The sequence below is a fragment of the Panthera tigris genome, chromosome B4, assembly GCF_018350195.1.
Source record: "Panthera tigris isolate Pti1 chromosome B4, P.tigris_Pti1_mat1.1, whole genome shotgun sequence".
NCBI classification, from domain to species: Eukaryota; Metazoa; Chordata; class Mammalia; order Carnivora; family Felidae; genus Panthera; species Panthera tigris.
The window spans coordinates 104,054,696-104,081,503 of record NC_056666.1 but is presented as its reverse complement, the minus strand read 5'-3'; the positions used below and the strand labels follow the sequence as shown (position 1 = coordinate 104,081,503).

The following is a 26,808-nucleotide window of genomic DNA, read 5'->3' as shown; positions in this document are numbered from 1 at the left end:
TTTTAAATTATTTTAAATTCAATAACAGAATAAAAAGGAAGAGACACCAGCTTAGAGAAGCAGAAGGAGTTTATGTCACCAGATTTCTCAGATGACCTCATTACTACTGCCGGGCACACAATTTGGCTTAGTTTCCTGGCAGCTAAGGCAAAAAAAGAAACATACTGAGCTAAGTAATATTCATGTCTGATACAAAAGACATAAAAATTTCTCTACAGGGGCAAATTATTTCTTGTAAATATATTTAGTGAGACATACATCATGGAGGTCTATGTATAAGGGGCAACCTCTACATTTGATGTCTTCATTTTTGTTTTTACCAAAGAAATAAAACCACTGTTGAAATAGTTTTTATTTTACCTATTAATAAAGGTTGAGGACAGAACATTAAATCAGAGGAGGGAGCAAGAGGGAATTCAGTCAAGGCATTTCTGTGGGACTCTGAGCTATTATGGTTCAGCTATTATGGTTCAGGTCCATGTGACCCATGTGTCATTTATTACAGAGATAGAATTTACCAAATCCAGATGAGTGATACTTACCATCTCGTGAGACTCTCGCTCTCATATATTCATATTTTGTTGTAGTCTTTAATTAGTGCCTTAGCAACTTTAGCCATCAGATGGGAAGGGGCAAAGTTGTCACTCTTTTATGATTCTAAAGCCCAAATTAATGTCACTACCTGAACAAAGGGACAACTCACTTTGTCATGGATATGGCAGGCAGCATCTATAAAGCCCTTATTTTCTTCTACAAAAGAACTTTGTATATTCTCTTTGAATCTCAAGAGTTCTGAATCTTACAGTATGGAGGAAAGAACTTGGATTAGAAATGTTGAAGGAGTGTAAGGAGTGTGTTACTGGCTGACTTTGTAGTTTCATGAACTTGAGGGTGGCCTCATTGGAACAATCTGATTTCAAAGCAATTGCCTCTGGACTCAAATCTGCCAACTTTCTACCTGGCATAATCTACATTCAAGTTGTTGAATGAATTAATTTTTACCTTTGCTTATTTAATCCTCTACTGGTTAAAAAATTTCCTCTGTTATTTTCCTTTTCTTCTCTCTTCTCTTCTTTTTCTTTCTTTCTTTTTTTCTTAAGAAATTGTTCACAGGTAATATTTGGTGTCTTTGATATCTTCCTACAGAAATTTGACAAATACTTAAAATGATCACAGGTAATCATTATTTCTGGTTCAAAATGGGGATTATGAGTTGACAAAAGAGATGTGTTCCCTAAATAGTGAATTTATTTATAAAATTAGTTTTAGAATATTAAAACACCTAGTAGCTAAATATGTTTTGTTTTTAAGGAACACAATTTCATGAAATTGAGACCACTGCGGACACTCTATGATATAACATACTTTTGCAGAATACAGGTGGTAGTTCAGTGGCAAAAACTGAGTAAACAACCTTTCTAGTATTTCATCATCAACTTTCTGTTGAATTTACTTATTCAAAATTGGACTTAAAAAAAAAAACAACCCAAACTTCAAGGTGATATCTTATACTTTAGGTTTTAAAAACTAAGAATTCAGTAGTTACCGTATGTATTTTTAAAAAATATAAACATAAAGGATGAAAAACAACACACATACAGAGCCAATATATATATATATTTTTTCCTTTTGGGTACAAAAGTAAGGCTATATTATATACATTTTTCTGCATTTTATCTCATATTACATTACTTCTATACTGTGATAATCCATCTGAACCAGCTGAAAATGATCAGGTAAACTAATGCATTCTTTTGGGGTTTAGATAATATCCCATGACATGAATTTACCACAGTGACACACATTTGGCAGTGATCACAGACATTTTTATTGTTACGGCTCACAGGAGTGGAAAGTACTACTGGCATATAGTGGGTAGAGACCAGGGATGCTTCTGAAAACCCTGCACAAGATAGGCTCCCACAACAAAGATGTACTTAGTCTGCAATGTCAATATGTAAGCTGAAAAACCCCTTTTTCTAGGGATCCAAAGAAAAAAAGAGACAGATATAGCTTTTCTTTTCTTTTCTTTTCTTTTTTAAAGAAACGTTTAAATATTTATTTTTGAGAGAGAGAGAGGAAGAGAGAGAGAGGGAGGGAGGGAGGAATGGAGGGACGGAGAGGGGCAGAGAGAGAAGGGGGGAGATGGATAATCTGAAGCAGGCTCCATGCTTCCAGCAGATAAATGGATTTAAGGCTTCAACTAAATAAACCATGAGATCATGACCTGAGCCAAAGTTAGACCCTTAACTGACTGAGCCACCAAGGTGCCCCCAGACATAGCATTTCTGACACAAGGGAAGTCATTTTAGCCCCCCAGCTATTTGCTATGGTCTGTGCCTTACTCTGCTCTACTGGCCCAAGCACACTTCTGGCAGAACTTCCTAGGTGGGTGTCACAATTACAAAGAAATACAAAAATCTCAGTAGTTAAGGATTTTAAGGGAATAAAAAGGGACGCAAAATGTAATAGTCTCTACCAGGCCTGGAAAGAGCCTAACCACCGACAATAAATCAGTGGTAAACGTCCCCAGTGCTCTTTCAAAAGTAAGCAAGACCTTGTATCCCTTAGTGGAGATGAAGGAATCCAAGACCTCATCCAGTTTGTATGAACTCTCTGAGCATGTACATAGCCCTGTCCCCTTGTCCCACAGTTAAGACAGTTACATTATAATGTTAAAATCTCCATCCTAGGAGGAGTGCAAACCTCATAAACATAACATAGGATGCAAGTATAGGCTTGTGTTTTAAGTACTCCTGCGAAAACTTACGCCAGCCTTTACATGTGATGACAAAGTTCCCCTTTCTGAATATTTATCCTAAACCCTACATTAAAAATAATAGCCCTGCTTACCTCTCCTCGAAGAGTTACCGTTTTGGAAGTTATCCACCGTGATCTCCTTATTTTTTGCAAATAAAGTTGTCTTTCTGTAACCACTCCACTGTCAGGGAAAAATCTGTTATATGATGGCCAACAGGACTGATAAGGGAATTCAGTCCCTGCCTGAAGACTTCCCTTCCGGGTTTTTGTTCCCACCCTGCTTGCCTCAGGTGCCAAATTACTACTAATGAGGAATGAGGAAGTAACAGCCTATAAATTGTCCCCTCTGTTGATGCTCTGGGTTCAGACCTCTGGAGAATGACCTCCTCTTGAGCCCACCAGTGTAAAATAAACCTCTTGCCTTCCAAGATCTCTGAGTGCCGCTTGGTTCTTCTGCCAGGTGATCCAGACCAGTTTCCATAACACCACCTCGTGCAGTCTCTGCTCACCAAGGAGAGAACTCAATGTTAGTTCTGTTTCAAACAGTGCTGCCCTGGAGGAACCCTGACTAATCATGTTATGCTCAAAATTCATGATCCCCAAAGACCACCAGGGAGCCAAGTCCGATGCAAAAGCAAAGAGCCTTTATTCAAGCTAGCTCGAGCTCAATCCCCTACCTGCACCAACGCAGCGGTGAGATGCCTGAGAGAGAGCGAGTTTCAAAAGCACAAAGGTTTTATAGGGATCTAGGGGCAGTTGGTGAGGTGATGGTCGTGGCCTTAGCCAATTGGCTGGGGAAGGGTCAGAGTCCCAATGCACAGGTTGCCGGGCATGGTTTGAATGGGAAGTTTGAACGGGTGAGCAGGAAGTTACTCAAGGGGAGGAGGCATGGTCTGAGGTTTGAGCGGGAATTGCTTTCTGCGGTTTTCCCAGAAAGGGGGCCAGTCGGGAACATAGTCACTCAAGATGGAGGACACAGAACAAAATGGAGTCGGCTGGCCTAGGTCTGCCTTTTTAATCATATACCTCTTTTTCACCTCTTTGTTTTTCATTTTTGATATTTTAGTATCAAGTTGCAAAAAATCTATTTCCTATATTGGTTTTATAAAAGTCTTCTCAAACACTAGATTTTAAATACTGTACAGCCTTTTAAGTTTCCTTCTAATACTTTTATTCATTTTACACTTAAATTTTTAATTTTGTTTTCAAATGCTGTGAATTGGAGTTCTAGGGGGAAAAGCCAATTTGCCAACACCCCTGATTAAATAAACTTTCTTCTTTCTTACTGAATTAAAATACTATTTCTGGGGTAGTGTTTCGGGATTTTTATTTTGTTTCACTGATTTATTGGCATATCCTCATGCCGGTAGTACATAATTTGATTATATTAATTTTAACATCTGTTAAGGCATGATGAGCATTTTGATTTATGGTCAGGCTAATCTCACTTTACTCTTAGTAGTGGAATACCAGTGTTATAGGGGATGCCGACGTTCAACTTTAGTACATACTACCAGTTTTCTAATGTGGTTTGTGATGAGGTTTTGGAGTGATGGTGGTGTTTAAAGCTGACAGCCAAGAAAGAATTCTTAAAGACATCTTTGGTGCAAAAAGGTGATTCTATTAAAGCACGGGGACAGGACCCATGGGCAGAAAGAGCTGCACTGGGGTTGTAAAGAGTGATTGGTTATATACTATGGAGTTGGGGGAGGGAAGGCAAAAGGGAGGCCTCCAGAAGGACGTTAATATGCTAAAGAGGACTCATAAGATACCCGTGGCTTTGCTATTACCAAGCTAAGGTTATTTTCCCTCTAGTAAGGCATTAACATTATGACAGTAGGGAGTTGTTGGTGAAGTGTTATACTCTGTATTTGCCTCAAGTGTTTATCAGTGGGCTGCAGGTTATAAAACAATTCCATTTTATCTGCCATTTCCTTCTTGCCTTTGTTTTCTGCATCACTATGGAGGAGAGAGTGATATAAGGGCTCTAGGAAACTGAGTCCATAGGTTTCTGGAGATTAGGCTATTGATATGATTGCCTTTTTCTTATAATTTACTAAGACATTTGTAAACTGAGGGAGACTCCTGTCCTTTATGACTGTGAGCTCTATCAGTTTATCATTTGTTTTCTTTCCTTTTTTTTTTCTTGGGCAGTCAGGAATGCATGAGGAGTATCACACATATCCCACCTGGGGGATGGGGGTGGGTAGTTGTACTAGCTTGTGCTTTGCCCTCAGCTGGCCTTATGGTCTCTCATCAGCTTGTACCAATTTATATTCCTACCAGTAGAGTATGAAGGTTTCTATTGCTTTACAACCTTGTCCATACTTGGTATTATCAAACTTTTTAAATTTACTCCTACTAGCCTTTGAGGACTTGTATCTCGTTTAGATTTTAATTTGAATTTCCCTGATGTCTAATCTCATGTACTTACTGCCTATCATATATTGCGTTTCAAGTTTCTTGCTCATTTTCCTTTTTGGGTTTTCTTTTAATTTTAAATGTTTATTTATTTTGAGAGAGAGAGAGAGACAGAGAGAGCACACCAGCAGGGGCGGGGCAGAGAGAGAGAGGGAGAAAGAATCTCAAGCAGGCTCCATGCTGTTGAAGAGCCTGAGGTGGGGCTCGATCTCAGGAACTGTGAGATCATGACCTGAGCCAAGATCAAGAGTCGGACGCTTAACCAATTGAGCCACCCAGTACCCCTGGCTTTTCTTTTTATTTTTTTGTAAAGTTATTATATATTTTAGATGCTAGTCCTTTGTCACTTATAGCACACTTATCTTTTCCTTCATAATTAATGCTTTTCCCCCCTATTTAAAAAGCCCTTTTCTACTTCTATTTAAAAAGGTATCCTCTTACATTTTAATATAGAGGAGTTATTATTTCCTCCTATTGACTCTTTACAAGTACGCTCCACTTGGAACTAATTTTTGTATATGTGAGAATAGGTAAAGGATCAAGTATTATCTTTTATACGGATATTAAATTGAACAAACATCGTTCTATGTATTTAATTTTTAAAACAATATTTTTTAGGGCAGTTTTAGGTTTATGGAAGAGTTGTGCAGAAAGCACACAAGATTCTCATGTAGTCCTTGCCTTCCCATTCCCATGCACAGCCTCCCCCACTATCAACATGCTGCATTAGAGTGGTGCATTTCTTCTTCAGAATGGTATATCTAAAGTCCATAATTTACTTTAGGATTCACTCTTGGTGTTGTATAATCTATGGACATATTTTATTTTTGATGCTGATATAAGTGGTATCATTTAAAAATTTATTTTGTAATGTTTGCTGATGGTACATAGAAATGCAATTACTTTTTTTTTAATGTTTATTTTTGACAGAGAGAGAGACAGAACATGAGCAGGGGAGGGGCAGAGAGAGAGGGAGACACAGAATCTGAAGCAGGCTCCAGGCTCTGAGCTGTCAGCACAGAGCCTGATGTGGGGCTCGATCTCACGAACCTCGAGATCATGACCTGAGCCGAAGTCAGATGCTTAACTGACTGAGCCACCCAGGTGCCCCGAAATGCAATTACTTTTTAAGTGATCTTATGTCCATCAACTTTGCCAGATTTATTTGTGAATTAAAAATGTTTTTCTATAGATTCTTTATTGATTTACTAAAACACTGTCATGTTATCTGCAAATAATGTTAGGTTCCTTTTTTTTTTCATTTTTCAGCGTCTTTTTTTCTGATTTTTTATATTCTTTGTACCATGAATTTACTTTTCTTGCCTTAGTGCACTGGCTATGTCTGCTAGTACAATGCTGAATAGAAATTGTTTTAAATATTTATCTTTTTAAATATTTTATGTAAGCTGAACTCAAGTTTCCAAATTTTGGGGGGAGGTGGTGAGGAGAGAGGGCATTAAGATAATGCATCTGTACTCTAGAAATTTGATTTATTTGAGAATCTGTTTTGTCTCTCTCTAGATATGGGGTTACTTTCCATCTCAGTCCTTAGTTTGACAGCCGGAGTGCCTTAACTTCACTGATAGTTAATTGTGAGAGGCAGAGAGGTTGCTATTTTTATGGGTTAGTGATTCGTTGGCAAGTGATTTGTTTCTTTACTCTCTGATCCCTCATCTTTCCCCAAACTGGCACTATCTCAGTCAAAATAACAAAGAGAACTCAACCTGTCCATCTGGCTTCTCCTTCATTCTTTGGGGAAAATCCTCTAAGAAACAAACATTACTGTGACTAGGTGCAAGCCAGGCTCTCTTTGGATTCAGAAATTAGTTTTAACTCTCAGTTCAATTTTCTACTGCTCTTACCTTGACTTTTGTCCATATTATCTCTCTCCTTCAGAATCCCCAGTACACAAGGTCTTATTCACTTCTCCTGGACACTGGAACCTGCTTGACTTGAGAGAGATAGAAAGAAAGAATATGGTTGGTGGATGAGGCCTGAAATAGCGATCTTCTTTATCTTTGATTTAGAAAGAATAGTAACTGTTTTCAGTTTCTTTCTATAAATAGATAGTGAATATTCTGTCAGGTTGTCTATCTGCTTTATTCTATTTTCAGCTGTTCTAAAAGAAAGTAAATTTTACACATTGTAATAGGGGAGGAAAAAAACCTATTTTCAAGTAATGTTCTTTTCAGAAAGTTAAGTGCTACAATTCTTTAAAAGAAGATATTGCAAACAACTCATTTGAATGCTGAATGGTGGACATTAATGGTTATTTATAGTGAAGGCCATGTCTAGTAGATTCCTTAAATTCTCTTGGAAGGCAATGTTGGTAAGATTCTTGTTAGGAATATGCTTTCTATAAGACTTTAATAGTAGTTCTATTTTTATCTGGAAAGAAATGAACCTTATAATACTAATTTTCTAACTTAATGGATTTTCCTTTTTTAAATAAGCCCAATCCTCTAATCTGGGGTGAGGAGCAGCTTGCTTTTAGCCTGTATAGAAAAGTACACTTACATTATATAAGGGAAAAACAATTCAAGTAAAATAGGATTTTAACCTCTTTTGGAAACTGAAGAAATCAATTCCCAATTTTCCTTCATGTCTCATTCTGGAGGTTGCCTTTGCAAAATCTAGGCTTTTAAATTATGCATTAAGTATTTTACATGATGTGTGCATTGGTGAGAAAGAACATAGGTTTTTAAAAAATGCATGAGAAAACACAAAGGATATGTTTTTTTTTTACTGATTTAATAAGTATTTCCTTGTATGCTTACTCTGTGTAGGCACTAGCCCAATCACTAGAAAAACTGGTAAACACAACAGATGATGCACCAGCCTTCAGGAAGCTTAAATTTGTGTGTATTGGAAGACAAAAAAAATAGATGAACAAGTATATAACATGATATTTGGTAATGACAAGTATGATGAAGGAAACTAAAGCAAGGAAAGAGCAGAGTTAAGTGCTATTTTAGGACACTTGCATCTTGAGTATCAGCTGGTGTATGTATATATACATATACAGATACATATATGTATGCATGTGTAATTTATTATAAGGAAATGATCCACCTGAATTCAGAATTTGTTGCCATTTATTTATAGGTATGATTTACTTATAATTTTATTGCTTTTTTATCTGTGATTGTGTGTGCCTTTCTAATTCCTATATTTGTCTATCTTTTGCTCTTTCTCATTTTAATATGATTGATTTATTTTATTGGTCTCAAAAAAGGGGGGGTGCACCTGGGTGACTCAGTCAGTTAAGTGACATATTTTGACTCAGGTCATGACCTCGTGGTTCGTGAGTTTGAGCCCTGTATTGGGCTCTGTGCTGACAGCTCAGAGCCTGGAGTCTGTTTCAGATTCTGTGTCTCCCCCTCTCTCTGCCCCTCCCCTACTCGTGCTCACTCTCTTTCTCTCCAAAATAAATAAACATTAGAAAAAAAAGAAATCTTTGATTTTAATTTATACTTTCTACATTGTTTTGTTTTTATTTTCCTAATTCCAGCCTCCATCTCTATTATCTCTGTATACTTTCTTTAAATTCCTCCTAACTTTTCAAAATGGATATTAAATTTCACTACTCTAAACTTTATTCTTACTAATTAATTCATTGATGTCTATACATTTTTCTTTGAATAACATGATGGACATACTCTCCCATCCCATTATAAGGGTGACCGTGGAAGATGAAGAACCTCCTGGAAGTGAAGCCAGGGGCCATGGAGGACAGTGACAAAGAAATTTTCTCAAAGAATAGGAGAACCAGGGGGAGCCAAATGAACTATTCAATAAATATCCCCATAGCTAGGTGTGGAGTTTGATTTTTGAAGAGCAGGAATCAATAACTACTATGGACAAGTGATTACTGGTATTTTCCTCCTGTTTCCAAATGGAAGCTTTCATTAATGTTATCTAGTTCCAATTCTACCTTTGTATATTAATTATCTGGGTAAGAAATTTAGGTATGTAGCCTTTAAAAAATTCTTTATTGGACTATGAGCAGCCACTTTCAGATATGGTAGAGAAAACTGATCATAAAGCAGAGAGCCTGGACTTTGTAATGGACACACTGAATGTATTGAATTTGGAGTTATTTCCCTTGGAATAGGGCAAGTGTGTTTTATCTACTGAAAATAGGATGCATATTCGAAAGGAACGGACTATGAAAGATACTAATTAGCCCCTAATATTTTTTCCCGCCTAACTGCTCAGTAGTAGAATTTTTAGCTTCATTACTCCAGATGAGGATTTTATTTATTAGCCTCTTTTTCTCTAACGGTCGTGTGTGACAAAGGACTGATCAATGGGTTGTGAATGAAAATAATTTGTCCAATTATTATGTCAGGGGCTAAAACGGAAGTGTGTGTCTTCCCTGTGCTCTTCTTCAAGTTCTGCTGCTGGAAGAAGATATGATGGTATAAAGTGGAACATCATTTTGAACAGGTAGGTGGGAACTATTTAAGAATGGGCAACATAACAGAAGGAACATGGGTCCCTATTGATTGTAGTTTATATACCCATCTTAAACTCTCAACATGGACATTTAAATGAGAGGGAATTTAATACCTACTCTGCTTAAGACATTGTTAATTCTGGGTTTTAGTTATAGTAGTTGAAACTGTATCCTAAGTAATTGTCAATGGAAAGAAGCATTCTCAGACAAAGAAACAGAAGTACAATGGCCCTGGGACAGAAATATGCCCAACATTTCGAGGATGAGCTATGAATTCTGCTTGGCTGGAGCACATTGTGTAAGGGGTTGAAAAGGAGGAAGTAAGGTCAGAGAGGTGACAGGAATTGGGTGTGTGAAACCTTCTAGATCATAGATTTTATTGGATTTCATTCTGGGGGTCCTGAGAAGCCACTGAAAGGTTGAGAACAAGAGAGTGATATGAGCTGATTTATGCTTTAGAAAATACACGAAGTGTAGAGTTCCATCTGCAATTTCAACAGGCGTAATAATATCGAAATTTCTGATTCAAAGAAAATAAGCACATCTTTTAGTCTCATAGTACTTAAAAAGAAAAAAAGCTAAAGTCCTGCTCCTGACTAGACATTATTTTATTATTGCCAGAGACAGTTTTAAAGTCACAAATCTGATCCATTATTCCTTTGCTTATAAACCTTTGATAGTTCCCCATGGATAAAGATTCTTTAACGTTGTCAGTAGACCTAACTGGCCTGGTTTTCTGACATTTCCTCATGCTGTAGCATGGACACATGGAAGTAATTCAAACAATAAATGATGAATCAGTTATTACGTGTCATCTACCATCTACTGGTATAGGTGAGGTTCCAAAATAAAACTGTGAACAAGAAAGACAGTATCTGCCCTCATGGAACTTAGGGTTTTAAAGGAAAGATTTGTTAGACAAACAAGTCCTGAGAATGTAAACTCTGAGTGAGCACCTAGAACAGTAACAGGAATACAATAGATGCTGAAGAAATATTTGTTGAATGTTGAACAAAAGTTAGTGAGTCTTTTCATAGGGGATTAAAAAGGAGTAACAGAGCATTTAGCAATAATATTTAGTTTGATTTGAAGCTGTACTGCCCCATACCACAGCTGGCTCTTTAAATTAATTACAATTAAATAAAATAAAAAATATAATTCCACAGCCATTTTGGTCAGTTATATTGGCCAGTGTTCAAGAGCCACATGTAGCCAATGGCTACTTTCATTAGACAATACACATGTAGAACATTTCCATCATTATAGTAGGTTCTCATGAACAAAGGATCATGACAGAGGAGATGGTCTAAAGGATCATGGATGGCTTTCTTGAGAATGTTTCTGAGTGCTAAGACCTAAAAGCAGTTCCATACCAAGAGTGGTGTGGGTTGGTGGGAATGGTCTTTCCCAATCGAGGGAAGTACTTTATTACTTATGTTTTTATAATTGTCAGAATATGGTTTTGATAAAAAGTAGACCAATTATTAGAGAGTTTTTTGTTATTTTAAAGTTCTCTATCTACAATGCATTTCTTATTGCCTTCACCTGAGTCAGATTGTTTCCATAGTAACTTCTCTCTCTTTTGGTGCATTCTGTCTAGAAGATATACAGTAAACAGTTAAATAAAGAGTGTGGGGATAATGGTGGGGTGGAGACATATTGCTCAAAGGAGCGGGAACAGCATGTACAAAGGCCTTGGTATAGGAGATACCCAGCCTTTTCAAAGACCCAAAATGAATCTAATATTGTTATAGCATCAGAGAGCAAGAAAGATTTGTGATGATGCTTGGCAGTCATAAAAAGTTCAGATTGTGTAGAGTATTGTAACTCATTTTAAGAATTTTAACTTTTAAGGGGACATCAGAAGAAAAATGTCATTAAGTTAGATCACATGTAAGGTTATTAAAATAATCTGAGCGAGAGAAGATGATAACTTGGACTATGATGGTGTCAGGGGATATGGAGATAAGTGATACATTTGAAGTGTGTTAATAGTGAATAGCTTGTTGGGATGCCTGGGTGGCTCAGTCAGTTAAGCATCTGATTCTTGATTGAGGCGATCTCACAGTTTGTTGAGTTCAAACTCCAACTTGGGCTCTGTGCTGACAGTGTGGAACTTTCTTGGGATTCCCTTTCTCCCTCTCTGTCTGCCTCTTCCACCTTGTGCTCTCCCTCTCTGTTTCTCTCTGTCTCTCTCAAAATAAATAAATAAACTTAAAAAATAATTAAAACTAGTGAATAGCTTATTATAGAGGGCAGTGAGGGATATAATAGGGTGAAAATGACTGACTTCTGGCTTGCACAGTTCTGGGTGATATTTAATGAGATGGAATTTGGGGGATGAAATTTGGTTTTGACCCACTAATTTTGAGTTGCCTCCAAGACACTTCCATTTTTGGTGGCTGTTTGCTATTTTGCATGCAGGTTCTCCTCTGTGAAAGAGAATCCCTAACCAAGACTCAGATTCTCAATGTAGCTTTAACAGGAAGCTCTAGGCATATTAATTGCTCACTCATTTATAATTCTGTAACAATTTAAACAGAACCTGACTAGAGGCATAATTATATTAAACAGCCTTGTCTGTGCCCTCTCTCTTTCCCCAATAGATGAGAAGCTTCTTGAGGGCAGTTACATCTTCTTACTTTTTATTTTACTTTCAATACAGCTCAGAGATGCAAAAGTGTAGAAGAAAGTCATCCCGAACATTAGTAAACATAAGCTTTTAATCAGACTGCTAGAACATGAGAACCCCAAAGCAGTGTTCTGGTTTGAGGGAAGAAAGTTAGAGATTTCTAGAGAACTTTAGCAAAAGGAGTCAGCCAGAGTGTTACTAATTTCTGTGACATGAGATCAAAAATGGATTTTGGAGAAAAAAAAATTATTTTTATGGTTTAGCAGATGTAAGTTGAGCAACTTAAGTTTAGCAAAAGGGAAGACAAGGGAAAGTTGGAGACTAAGGACATGAGAGGACCATGGTGATAAGTTTTCAGTCTTTTAGGTCTCTCGAGTGGTAACTATTACATTAGTTTTTGAATGAATAAATAGAAATAATCCTCCTATTTCTCTTTCCCTAGACTTCAACACTTCTCCACATCTGGGAGAAAGGTTCTTGTATTAGGTATGGTGATAGGTGATGTACCAAATAAACCTTAGTTAGCATCTTTGTGTTTTAATATACTGGAAGTTGATTTCTCATTCAGGTCATAGACCCTTGATAGCATTCCTACCTGGTTGACTTAACATAGGGTCCGTTGGACCATGTTGTAAAACTTGAGGCTACTACTTCCTCTAGGTTTGCAGATTCCTTTCTGATTGGTCCTAGAGTTGAGATCAGAAACAGGAATCATATGCGGAAAGTTTTAAATCCTACTCCTGGGAGTGGTGGCTATCACTTCTGTCCATGTTTCATTCACCAGAACTCAGTCTATGGTCACACCTAAATGCAAGAGAGTCAGGGAAATGGGGCCTAGCTATATATCCAGGAGGAGGAGAAAACAGGTGAGCATGAAATGATTTTTGTCAGTTTTCAGTAAACTTTGTTCATAAATAAATGAGTGAAAGAATGAGTGATGATTTTAAATTTCATAGAAGAGGAGGACAAATGGAAGAATATAACCTCTTCCTTCTTGCAAGGGTATTTTCTTAGAGTTTAGTTTGATGGAATTTTGAGAGTTAGTTGAAATATTTAAATTACAAAGAATGGAGTAAGTTCAAGTGTGATTGCCTGTTGACAACAGATAAAAGTGATGTTAAGCACTTTTAATTTGCCTTTTTCTCCAACCTATAATGTAATCAATACAAAATTAAAGTGCTAGGGTTATTTTTCTTCCTTATATACAAATTTGAACTTGGCTTGATTATTTATTGTATAGAATTCCTTGTAACCAGAATAAAAAGTTGAATTGTGGTAATAAACTGAATGAGTAAAATGGTAAAAGACAATCAATGTAAATATAATTTTGTCATTGAAATGCTCACAAGTCATTAGTCTTTCATTAAAGAGTTATACGATTTTTAAAATCAACTTCTGAACATATTACTAGAATACTTTAATCTTTTTCGTTTTAAAAGTTCACTGTAAGTTTAATCTTTGTTATATTAAAAATTGTATGTTAAAATACAGCTTCTTTTATACATCTGTAACAAATTATCATTGCCTATGTAATCACTTTTTAAGTCATTGAAAATAGAAGGCTCTTATAACTAAAAAAAAAATCCTTTTTTTTTTTTTTCCCTTGGAAGGCTTATATATGTATGCCTTTCCTACATGGGATACTATATCATTTCAGAAAATAGTTGACTTTCTGACCTCCTGATCTATGTAAGTATTATTTTGTCCTGGAGTTGCAAAATAAGTAGGATTACAAATAAATTTGCTAGGGGGCGCCTGGGTGGGTCAGTCGGTTGAACGTCCGACTTCGGCTCAGGTCATGATCTCACGGTTCATGAGTTCGAGCCCTGCATCAGGCTCTGTGTTAATGGCTCAGATCCTGGAGCCTGTTTCAGATTCTATGTTTCCCTCTCTCTCTCTGCCCCTCCACCGCTCACACTCTGACTCTCTCTCTCAAATAAATAAATAAATAAACATTAAAAAAAATTTGCTAGTTGTTACTCATACTTAGTTGATTTTCTATTATTACAATGAAAAATTTCCAGAGTCTAAATATACAATTTGATAAAAATAAAGAATCTGAGAACTAGAAGATATATAAGAAATCATGTAGTAAAACATTTTCATTTTATAGATTTAGAAACAAGTCTAGAAGATAAAGTGACTGGACTAAAGTTCTAGAACTCTTTAGCAACAAAGCAGATATTGACCACACCCATGCTTACAGTCCAAAGACTTCCATTAACTCATCAAATTTAAGCTCAATATATGAAAATCCTCCTATCAAGCATAATTTAGAGTTTCTTCCTCAATATACATATATATTCTTTTCTGTTCTAAATTCTATCAAACACTTTTTAAATATTGATTTAATGGGTTTTTACTTCAAAAGAAGTAATTAAAAATGTAATTCATTATAATTAATTTAGAAAATAGTTTTAATTTAGCACTAAAATATTTTTTATTATGCAAATAAGGTGGCCTACTTAAGAATAGTATTAAATAAACAATTGAACAAATTAAAAAATGAATCCTTCACAAAGGACCATAGCATACAGTTGTTCAGGGTGTTAACCCACCCAATAAGCAGATAAGTTAGTGCTGAAATTCTTCCTGATGGAAGAAGTATGTTTTTCTATTTTGCATAAAGAAGGTGAATAAGTTAGCAGGAGGTCAATTTTAAAACATGTTGTAAGATTAGGAAAGAAATATGTGCTATTGTTAAATAAAAACTATCTGGAATTATATTTCTGAATTCCTTCAGAAATCTTTGCTCAGAAAGACTGTTCAAAATTTATTTAACAAATGAGCAAAAAGACACAAGCTTCAGGAGTTAGAGTGAAGTCAAAATGTTCCCTAAGATTTGGAGATATTTAAATGAACTGATGTTAAAGAAAGAGAAACCTAACAAGATATTGGTCATCCCTTTTGCTAATACAAAGGGTATTTTGTATCTTCTCTTTTAATTTAAAAGAAACTAAACAAAGTTCTCCCTGAAACTCAATTTCTGAAATTCAGAGAAAAACTTTGCTAAAAAGTTCTTGCTTATCTTATGTATTTATTGCACTGACAAATTTCCTTTTTGTAATATTAGCAATGAAAAGCTTAAAATTGTTTTGAGTACTTCAATATGAATAGCATATTATAGTGAAATACAATGTGAGTTTGTACTTACCTTTGCAAACCCTAACGATGTTCTAGATTACTCTTGCAGATATCTGGAACAAGTCTGGCATGCTTACAATGTAGAGAGCACTGCTCTTAAGAACTTTAATTATTTTTGTCAGTGAGGCCTCATTATAAAAACACTGGATACTGTACTTTATAAAAGTCACAATGCAAATGAAAATGTTTAAAAAATTATTTTAGCTGTTATACTTTATTTGATTTTGTGAATTATTTTAAATTTTTTTTTTTAACATTTATTTACTTTTGAGACAGAGAGAGACAGAGCATGAACGGGGGAGGGTCAGAGAGAGGGAGACACAGAATCAGAGGCAGGCTCCAGGCTCTGAGCTGTCAGCACAGAGCCCCACGCGGGGCTCCAACCCACGGACCGTGAGATCATGACCTGAGCCGAAGTCGGCCGCTTAACCGACTGAGCCACCCAGGCGCCCCTTGTGAATTATTTTTAAAATTCTTTGGAAATGTGCCAGCTTATTGTTTAGATTTTGCAAAGACATTCAATAGTCTAGTCTTACTTCCAATTCTGAGAAAATAGATGCAAAGCAATTGTCACTGATGTACTCAACATATTTGAAAGAGCACAATGGCCTTGCTTATCTCTACCACCATCCTTGCAGTCCTTTTCAGTCATTTTGAGCTGATTATAAGTTTTCAAAATATCACAGTTTGGTGCCCTCCTTTTTTTCCACTTGGAATTCCATCTATACTTGCCATTCAGAAATGTAGTCAATTAGAATTTATACAGGAAATATTCATTCGTGCCCACCCTTACGGGAAGAATTTACTTCCCCACCCTATTGAGCTCAGGCACAGCCATGTGACTTGCTTTGGCCAATGGGATGTTGAAAAATAAAATGGTAATGCAAAAATTCTTGGAACTGAATGATAATGCAGACAGGTACAACATATCAAAACTTGTGGAAACTGTTAGAGGGAACTTTATAACCTTAAAAGTCTATATTAAAGAAGTGATGTTAAAAAAACTCGTTGGATTTACAAAGTTAGAGTCACTGACATTTCCTATTTTCACATCCTTAGTCTTGCTCAGGACATACAATTCCACCAATGCCCACCTAAAGTTATTTCTGGGTGCTCCAAGTGGGTCACTTTCTCATGTGCTCATAGTTAGTCATTCTTGCTTTACAACTCAGTCTGCCTCTTATCTTTGAACTCTATATGTAATTGAACATTACATACCATTGTCCCTGTTGTGGTATTTTTCCAGGAGTGTTTGACAAAATAAGCTCTTTGGATTTTTTTCTATTGTTCTTTTAGCAGCTTTTTTGAGATATTACTCATATCCCATAAAATTCATTCATTTTAAGTGTATCATTCAATGATCTATTTCTATTTTCAGAATTGTACAACCATCATTACAATCTAATTTTAGAATGTATCCCTCACCTCAAAAAACAAACCTTGTGCCCATTTATAGTCATCCCTGATCCCCTCGGCCCAGGCCTAGGCAACCACTAATTTTTTTGGACATTTTATGTAAGTGAATTATATCATATGTGGTCTTTGGTATTTGACTTTTTTCACTGAGCATAGTGTTTTTGAAGTTTATTCATGTTGTAGCATGTATCATATTTTTTGTTGCCTAATAGATTGGTTTTCAGACTCTTTAGAGGGAAAAATTAGTTAATTTATTCCTTGACATAATTTATGGGACTCTGGACACAAGCAGTGCTGCTTCGTAACTCATGAAAAAAGTAAATATCGGTGAGTTAAAGAGAGTGTCATTTCCCTTTCCCTCAATGCTACATAGAATATAGTGTGACCTTGACTCTTCAAGAAATTACAGAATTCAAACCATCAGTTGTACCCTTGGCAAAGATGTTGGTATTCCCATGTTGAATCTAGCAATTTAGGTAGCTTGCTCAAGTTAGTATAGCTAGTAAATGCTAAAGTCTGGATTCCAAATCAAGAAGTCTGGATTCAGAGTCTCACCATTAGGATATACTGACACTTATGGCCAGAACTCAAGGTATGGCAATGATTCCAACAATAGAAACATCTTTGATTCCCACCACTGGCCACTTTGGCCCTGGAAAATCACACTGTCTTTCTCTCATTTTAGGATTCTTCAAAATAGGAGAATGTGTTGATGGAGCCTAAAATGACTAACAATCACACAATGTCATATGTTTTAGTAAAACAAATGAAAATGATAGCTGGAAATTATAAACATTACTTATCTTTCAAATAATGGTCCACTGTTTAAGTTTAATGTACAAAGATTTTCATAAAAATCAGTGAGGAAAATAAGACAGCTAGTATTGAGTACTTTATATGTGCCAGGTTTTATTCTGACCATTATTAATGTAGTGTCTCATTTAGTGATCATAACAATTCAGTAAAGAAATACTATTTTCCTTATTTAATAAGTGAGGAAATACTTTTTTTTTTTATTTTGTAAATGAATGCAATGAGTCTCAGAGAGGGAAATAGCTTACCGTAGGCCCCATGACTAATAGGTGACAGATCTTGGATTGGAACCCTGTGTCTTTCCTTCTAGTCTTTCAATTTTGTTTTACTTCCATGAAAGTAAATGGTTGAAAGCATATTAGGAGGATAAGGATGCATAGAAGAGGCTGTGAAAGAAAGGCTGGTTCTTCCACCAAGTTTCATTTTTGTGGGTTTTTCATAAGTTATGAGATATTTGTGTTGTGCATATGTAAAGCTGTGTTTGCACTCTGTATGGACTTTACCTGGAAGTTAATTACATCTAGTCAGCAAATATTTATTGAGCAGCTGAGATTAAGTTACTAGATTACTGTGCTGATGTGAAGTCAATAAACTAAAGGAGAGAGAGGGAGGAACAATAACAAAAACTGCCTTCCTTGAAACCCCAAACTCATTGCTTGTGTGAATTCAATCTTTTCAAACATAATTGAACTTGCTCACACCATATTGTATATGTGGGGATAGACAAATATCTTATCTTGCAGAAAATGTGAAAATTGATTTTGACATAATATTCTCTATCTAACATAAAAAACAGAATCACTGAATGTTAGAACTGTGAGAGATGCCTTAAAGCTCATTCAGTCCAGTGATTTTCAAACTTGACTGCACAACAGAAATCAACCAGAGAATTTCCTAAACTCCAGGTTTTGAGATTCTGATTGAGTATTCCAGGATAGGTCTTTGAGTCTGAATTTTTAATAAAAATTTCCAGCTAGTAAGTATCAGGTTTGTACACAGGCCTTGGGAAACCATTTAGTCCAAAAACAACATTTAAAGGTGGAAAATGGAGGCCCTGATAGATGAAGTGATTCTATTAGGTTCAGCATGCATTTCCAGAAGACAGAAGTGGCCTAATATTTTGTCAAATATGCTGCCATGGACCTCCTCAAGTAATTGCATGTCAATTATACAGAACTTAAATAAAAGTTGGGACAATTTATGCAATTTTATTTTTTAATGAGAAGAATGTGAAAACATCTCAAAGCATTAACCTCACTGCTTGATAGAATCATGCTAAGAGAAAGGTTATTTATACTTTCATTTTATCAGATAGAACTGATTAATTTCAGATATATGCAGAGTTTATAGACTAAAAGTTGTCATTTTATAGGAAAGCAGAATTTGTCTTAAAACAGTGACTTTTAAAAGATTGATAATTTTATTATTTTGATTATTGATTTCTACTTGAAGTTACTGCATGTGATAAATGGAATATTCATATTACAATTCTCATGTGTCATCATTAAGTTTAGGGACAGTGAGACTAAAAAGTGTTAATATTCTGGGGAGCCTGGGTGGCTCAGTCATTTAAGCATCCAACTTCAGCTGAGGTCATGATCTCCTGGTTTGTGAGTTTGAGCCCCTCATCGGGTTCTGTGCTGACAATCCAGAGCCTGGAGCTTGCTTGAGATTCTGTGTCTCCCTCTCTCTATGCCCCTCCCTTGCTCGCGCTGTGTCTTGCATGATCTCTTTCAAAAATAAATGAACACTAAAAATTTTTTTAAATAAAAAAAGTGTTAATATTCATATTGAAGCACATTAAGTTTTCTCCCTGTTCTTTTTTATTTCATTAAAAGATAAAAATATGGTGTTGCATTTAGTTTTTTGAGGTATTGTGTTTGTAGTGAATGCATACAATGGGTAAAATCAATATTTATAGATAATTATATAAATATTCCAATGACTCTTATTTTTATTCCTGTACTATTAAGAACTCTTAGTGAAATGTGTACGTGCTTTATGGTAGGAGAGGCTTGAGTCTTTGGATGTAGTAAGGGGTAAGCAGGAGTTATTCAGAAAATAAACATCCCCAGAGGCAATTGCTACTTTCATGACAGTTCACTCACATATTTTCTTTGTTGAGGTTGCCTTATCATAAAATGTAATAATGTTAACTACCATATTGTCATATATTGTGAAGATTGAATATGCATGCATGTACAGGCACACACACATAAACACATTTTGAACCAATTGTCTTTTTGGTCGGTCATGCTTATTAATCACACTCATCATTATTGATACTTAAGTGTTCATCATTCAATCATTCATACATTCACTCATTGAACAAACATATATTGAGTGCATACTACGTATCAGGCACTAGAGGTACTCAGAGGAGCTTTCAACAGCTATACATAGATATGAAGACAGATATTAGAGTCCTGGACCCAGCTATGTACACATGAGAACGTCTAAGGGCTGCACTCTGGATGTAAAGATAAAGTGGAAGCAGAGAGGTCCTTGTAGGGAATTTCAGCTTAGCTTTGAGTGATCTTAATCTCTGAAATTGGGTTAAGATGATCCTGGTGGGTTCGTGCCCCTAGGAGACTAGAAGTTCACTTTAATCCTTTCTGGAGGAAGATAACATAATTTTAGGATCCAAATTGTTTCTACCAACAATTTTTCAAATACAGTGCCTGACACTAAAAACCTAAACAAGAGGAACCAATGTGGAAAAAGAAAACAGTAAAAACGCTGTAACAGGCCCTATGATATTGAGAGGATGGTGGTGGGAGAACATGTTCTGTTGAGTCTATGGGAAGAGCCAGCTGGAGAATCACAAAAACTTCCTAGAGTTCTAGAAGAAGGTCATGCTAAATACAGTGGATAATTACATGCCTTTTGAAAGATAGTTTTTGAAATGCCCCTGCACACTGGTATAGAGTCTCTGTACCAGACCATGAGCCATCAAGTGACTTCTAGGATTGTCCATCATGAGACATGGGAAACCTACCAAGTTGTAAGGTCAAGCAAAACCAGTGCCAATCTATCAGAAGATGAAAGTACTGAGCACTTGAACATGAGCAAGATTGAACATGAGCAAGACTCAGTGACACACTCCAACTGCATAAACAGGTAGCCCAGACACCCACATTATCTACCACCATTGTCTGATCCCATTTCTCAGCTCACATCCACAGTCATTGGAGGAATTCTTGCAAGCAGCTGATAGAGAAGAAAAATTCCTGAGCTTTACATACAGGTTCGCTTGGTACCTGGGGGCAAGTTAAAAATGGAGAGCTGGACAATAGTCTCACTCAGGGGATGGCCTTGAAAGACTATTGCAAGGGAAAATCCTTCCATTAGGTAGATCTTTACACAGTGCACATGTGTGGCCCATGATAAGAATATGTGTAGAGTCATGGGCAGTGACAAATATATATATATATATATATATATATATATATATATATATATATATATGTTCTCTGTTTCTCTGTCTCTTTCTCTCTCTCTGTATATGTGTCTGTATGTGTGTGTGTATATATATATTCTCTCTCTCTCTCTCTCTCTCAATTATTTGTCAGATGCATGTATTGTGAATACATTTTCCCCAGTCTGTGGTTCACTTGTTTATCTTCTTAGTGATAGATTTCAATGAGTAGAAGTCATTAAATTTTTTTGGTGTCCAATTTATAAGTTTTTATGGCTAGTACTTTCCATGTCTTTTTAAAAGCCAATATTATTTTGAGTTTTCTTCATAAACAGCTAAAATCGATCCTGCTGATATGATTTTTCATGGTAAGAAAATACAATTAAAAATATGTCAGCTTCCAGTTGAAAATGAATATATCTGTTCCTTAAAGGTGTGTTTCTTTGATTTTATTAACCTCTTTAGATCTCAAGTGATAACTGGTAATATGAATTTAAATTTAAAGCACATTTCATATCATAAAAAACCAAACATATTTTTAAACCTCATAAAATTTGTTCAGCATATTTAATTAGCTGAACAATGTATTCCAGTATTAGTGTAAATATTTGAGAGCTGACTATATAGTTAATTATTTGGAAATTTTTTATGTGTGGTATACTCACATTATTAATCTTTCCCTATAATATAAATGCCAAATAGATTTTCAACATTAAAAATTTTTTGATAATGTTAAGTGTGGTTGCATGTGTGTATGTATGTATTTGAAATAGAAAAATTCATCGAAAAGGAGCTTTTAGAATAATGAATATAATATTTTTATACAGTGCAAAAGAGAATTCAGTCTAAAAGTATAAGAACTCAGTAAATTCTTTAAATAAGAAAATCAGATGATAAGAAAGTTGTGTTCAGTTTAACGTTATGCAGAAGAAATCTGTTTACATGCTAAAAATAGAAGCCATGATACTTAGGATAATTTTTAACATTTATTTAATACCCAACACTTACATTTTTCCTGAAATGGTAGGCACTTTCTTGTAAAAGCATTGAGCTGCTTCTAAGTAAAGCACTGAAGTAGGTTGGTAATTAGTTAGTAAAATAAATTTCAAAAGGAAACATAACTGTGTTCTTTAAAAATATATCTAACCACCAATTTTATAGTTTTCAATTAATTTGCAAGGTGACATCTAGGGCTGATTTTTAAAATACACTTAAAACATCTTTTCTCTGTGCCTCAGTTTCTGCAATGCATTTCATTTATAGTTTAAAGGAATATTTTTTTTTTATGATGAATAGTTTGCTCCCATTTTTTTCTACCTATGGTTAGTTAATCTTGAACTTATCTATCTAATGTGAGTTTAAATCTTGGCTATACTATATATCATAGCTCTACTCTGAATACCAGAAATTACTTAATATATGACCTTGATATGATAATAATACATAATGCATAAAATTGTTGTGAAAAGTAAATACAATTATGCATATAACTGGCTTAAAATAGCATGTTGGGCATTTGGTAGGCATTTAATAAATGTTGACCATTTTTACTAGTATTATATGTGCATACATATATTCTTAGTCTACTTGAGCCGCCATAACAAAATACTATATAGACTTGGTGGTTTCAAAAGTAGAAATTTATTTTTCACAGTTCTGGAGACTGGGAAGCCCAAGGTCAAGTTGCCAGCAGATTTGGTTTCTAGGGAGATCATTCTTTCTGGCTTGAAACGGCTACCTCTTCCCTTTGCCCTCACATGGTAGAAAGAGAGAGAGAGACAGAGAGAGAGGGAGGGAGGGAACTCAGTCTTCTTTTAAGGCCACAGTCTTATCTGATAAGAACCCCACAATTATGACTTCATTTAACCTTAATTTCATCCTAAAAACCCTGCTTCCAGATTCAGTCCCTTTGGGGGTTAAGGCTACAGCATGTGAATTTTGGGACAATACAATTCAGTCCATAGCACCGTGTTTATAAACTGTCAATTTTATTTATTTTATGAAAAGATTTGTATGTATGGAAAGATTTATAAATATGTACATATATAATATATATAAATATTTCTTATACAAAAATATATAATATACATTTTTAGTCTTGTTTATATTTCATATATAATATACATAAATATTTGCTATATAAATATAATTATTTACATGATAAAAATACCATATGATTTCACTCATATGTGGAATTTCAGAAACAAAACAAATGAGCAAAGGGAAACAAAAGAGAGAGGAACAGGCATACCAAGGAACAGACTCTCAACTACAGAGAACAAACTGATGGTTACCCGAGGGAGGTGGGTAGGGGGATGGGGGAAATAGGAGAGGGATTAAGGAGCTCCCTTGTGATGAGCACAGAGTATGTATATAAGTGTTGTATCACTATGTTGTACACCTGAAAACAATAGTACACTGGATGTTAACTAACTGGAATTTAAATTAAAAACAGAAGAAAACTAGGGTGTTTTTTTGGTATCTTTATCTACAGAGACTGATTTTTTAAAGAATGGCACAAAAGATGCTATTGGAATTGCTATAATGCATATGGAAGACCAGGCAACTCATACACACACACAATTTAGAGGTTTCTTCCTCTTATCTTTTTCCTCTTTTTTTCTTACTTTTTTCATCAACTTAGATTGCTATAAGTGACAGCACCTTCGTGAAGAATTCATCTTCTATACGCTGTTAATTTTTCCATAAGGAAATACACAACCATATACTTTCAGCTTCAAATGTAATCTCAAAGAGATATCATTCTCTTCTTGGTGAGGGTTGAGGGAGAAGAAAATAAAAGAGATTGTGTTGGAGGATGAAAGCAAATAACCACCCAGAATGTGGATTTGGGATCAAATAAAGGGAGTTTCTTCAAAAAGGTTTTCAGAATTCTCCTGATACATTCTCTTCCACATGTGATGAGAATCCAAAGGGTGCCAGTGTTGTCTAGCTGAGCTGCTAGAGCGTTGCCGGGTACGGACACTGCTAAACTAACAGTGAATGCCTCAGAGAATCACTTTCCTTTTTGAAAATTATTTGTATAATGTTTCTTATTCTTTGGGGAACTGGATTTTTTCCCATGTGGTTTTTATGGTTAAAATCAGGAGATTAATATAAAGTTTTCCCATATATATATATATATATAATATTAGAAATATATATAATATTATATATATATATATATTAGAAAAATGTAGGTGACAATAGTAGGAGCTCTAAGGTTCAGAGTTTTAGATTTCTTAAGAGTCTTATTATTTTTGGACAAAGAATTTTATAGAAGGCTCTGAAAATCATGCAATATTGTTTGATGATGTTTATTAAATGACAGTATTATAAGGTCAGAATACCTGAATTGTATCTCGGTTTTGCTCCTCATTGCTCTGTCACTTTCTCAGTCCTTCTGTCCCACAGTTTCCTCACCTGTGAAAGAGAATAATAATAGCACTGATATGTCAAGTTTATTGTGTTATTTAATTCTTGAGATCATATGCAGAAATATGACTGGCACTAAATAAACCGTAATGTTACATATTACTTTTAGTTTATTAGCCATATTTAATCCCACTGCTTTGTTAAATCTGGTAACAGAGTGGGTCTGTGATGCTGTCTCTGGACAGAGTATTCCATCGCTCAGTTTACAATAATAGGTTTGAACATGCGATGTAAACTAGACCAATCAGAGTCTCTTGTGGACTTAATTTACTTCAAGCTTTAAAAATAAGGTTGGGGTAGGGGTGCCTGGATGGTTCAGTTGGTTAAGTGTCTGACGCTTGATTTCGTCTCAGATCATTATCTCACAGTTTGTGAGTTTGAGCCCCATATTGGGTTCTATGCTGACAGTGTGGAGAGCTTGGGATTCTCTCTCTCCCTCACTTTGCACCTCCCCTGGTTGCTCTCTTTCTCTCTCTCTCTCTCTCTCACTCAAAATAAAAAAAAATAAAATAAAAAAATATTAAAAAAATAAAGTGGAGTTGTACTAACAATATCTATCTTTCAAGAAAATCTAGTGGGGAGAGAGAGAACAAGAAAGAGAGAGGGAGAGAGAGATGGAGACTGATAATATTTGAACATCTGAATCCATTTATGCCCGAAGGAAGCATAATCTACTCCAAGACCGTTTAGTTGGCCATTAATTTTTTTGTCTTCCATCCTCTCTCTTTCCCTCCCTTTCTTTCTTTCCCTTTCTTTTTTCTCTCTTCTCTTCTTTTCTTTACATTAGTTTGAATTGATTTTCTGTCACTTGCCATTTGACCAATGCACAGGTTTTCTCAAATGAAGTTAGAATAATAATAATTTGAATATAGATTTAAAGGATCTGAATAGGCTAATGGAGAGCAGACACAGGACTGGGATCTGTGGTAATTGTTTCATTGTGTAATACTGAGTCAGTCATTTGAAACAGTAAAACATATTGTATATATTTAACCTTAGTGCAAATTATTTATATAAAATCACCCAAAACATTACTGCTTATACAACAAAATTTATCTTGCCTCCTAAACTAACTTCTACTTATTATGAAGGACATCATTAGATGGTAAACATTTAATCAAGGAACTCACTCTTTTGTGTAATACGTGTACTAAAGTTTAATGTCATTAATTGAATTTCAGTAAATTATAGCTCTTATTTAGGTGAGACTCAATCACTGAAGAAGAGTCATTGATTTTTCTCCATAAACATCAAGCTAATGTTTACAAGTATAAGGAATACCAAATTTGGAATTTTATAGGCTTGGACTTATGATTAAAAATACTTGGCATACTTACAGACTCACAACAGCCAAATAGAGTGAGGAGATTATGATAACAGTTTTTAGAGAAGAAATCTTAGCATTTACCAAGTTTCATGGAAGATCTACTAGGATGATTACTACCATGGCAATGAATGCAGAACATGACATACAAAGTAGCCGACAAAGTTCAGTTTTTTGGTGTACTTGCAAGAAAAAGTACTTGGAAGAAGTTTCAGAGTGAATCCGACTGAGTATCTTAAAATGTTAGCAAATAATGACATGTTGGATCTCATTGAAGGCCTCTTCACTGTCACATTGTCCAATGGAATATGTCTGTATTTGCATGTATCTGGGACATATTCAATACATCCTTGTTAAGCCGCTGAGAAAAAATAATGGTTTTTGTATTACAGGGAAGCAAGGAACCTTACATTTCAGGACCTGCCTCTCAAGACTGTCACAACCTCTGGATTAATTCATTGGCTTTTCCATATCTCTTTTGTTTTTATTTCATTAAAAAGATATAGTTTCAGAATTTTTTTTTCTGATTATACTTAGGGAAATAGAAAGATACTAAAAAATGTTGATAATTCTACGTTAAAACTCTGATTCTCGTTGATCTCTCAAATCCAAGTTTAGGTTCTACCTACTTCCCAAATCTTTGCCTAAATTATTCGTTGTTTTTTCTGAGATTCTATATTGTATCTACTAGTCATTTAGTACTCATTGTTGAAGCCAGTGGGGGTGGCAATAAAAATTATACCAGTACCTTATCCAAATTCTGAAGCAATTAAAATATAAGACAAATGAGCAGACAGGAGATAAAAAAATATATCATTAGTGATAAACTTAATATAGCTAAACGTGGTTCATATCTTATGGCCAAATAGGTTTGCTAATAATTTTCACCAGAATATTGTAATTCTACTGTAGTAGAAATAACAACTGCTTACCAAATCTCCAGATCCTCTCTCCAATATTACCTGAACCCTTTGCAGTTAAGCTGA

The 26,808-nt window shown here is 35.3% G+C and overlaps 1 long non-coding RNA gene across 1 annotated transcript in view; it reads left to right on the top strand.

Moving 5' to 3' along the window:
• Positions 1–26,282, top strand: part of LOC122240399 — a 60,813-nt gene extending 34,531 nt beyond the window's left edge. The window contains exons 2-3 of the long non-coding RNA XR_006220082.1: positions 9,533–9,630; positions 26,215–26,282. This is a non-coding gene — a long non-coding RNA (uncharacterized LOC122240399). The remainder of the gene's footprint in view (positions 1–9,532; positions 9,631–26,214) is intronic.
• Positions 26,283–26,808: the final 526 nt, after the last annotated feature.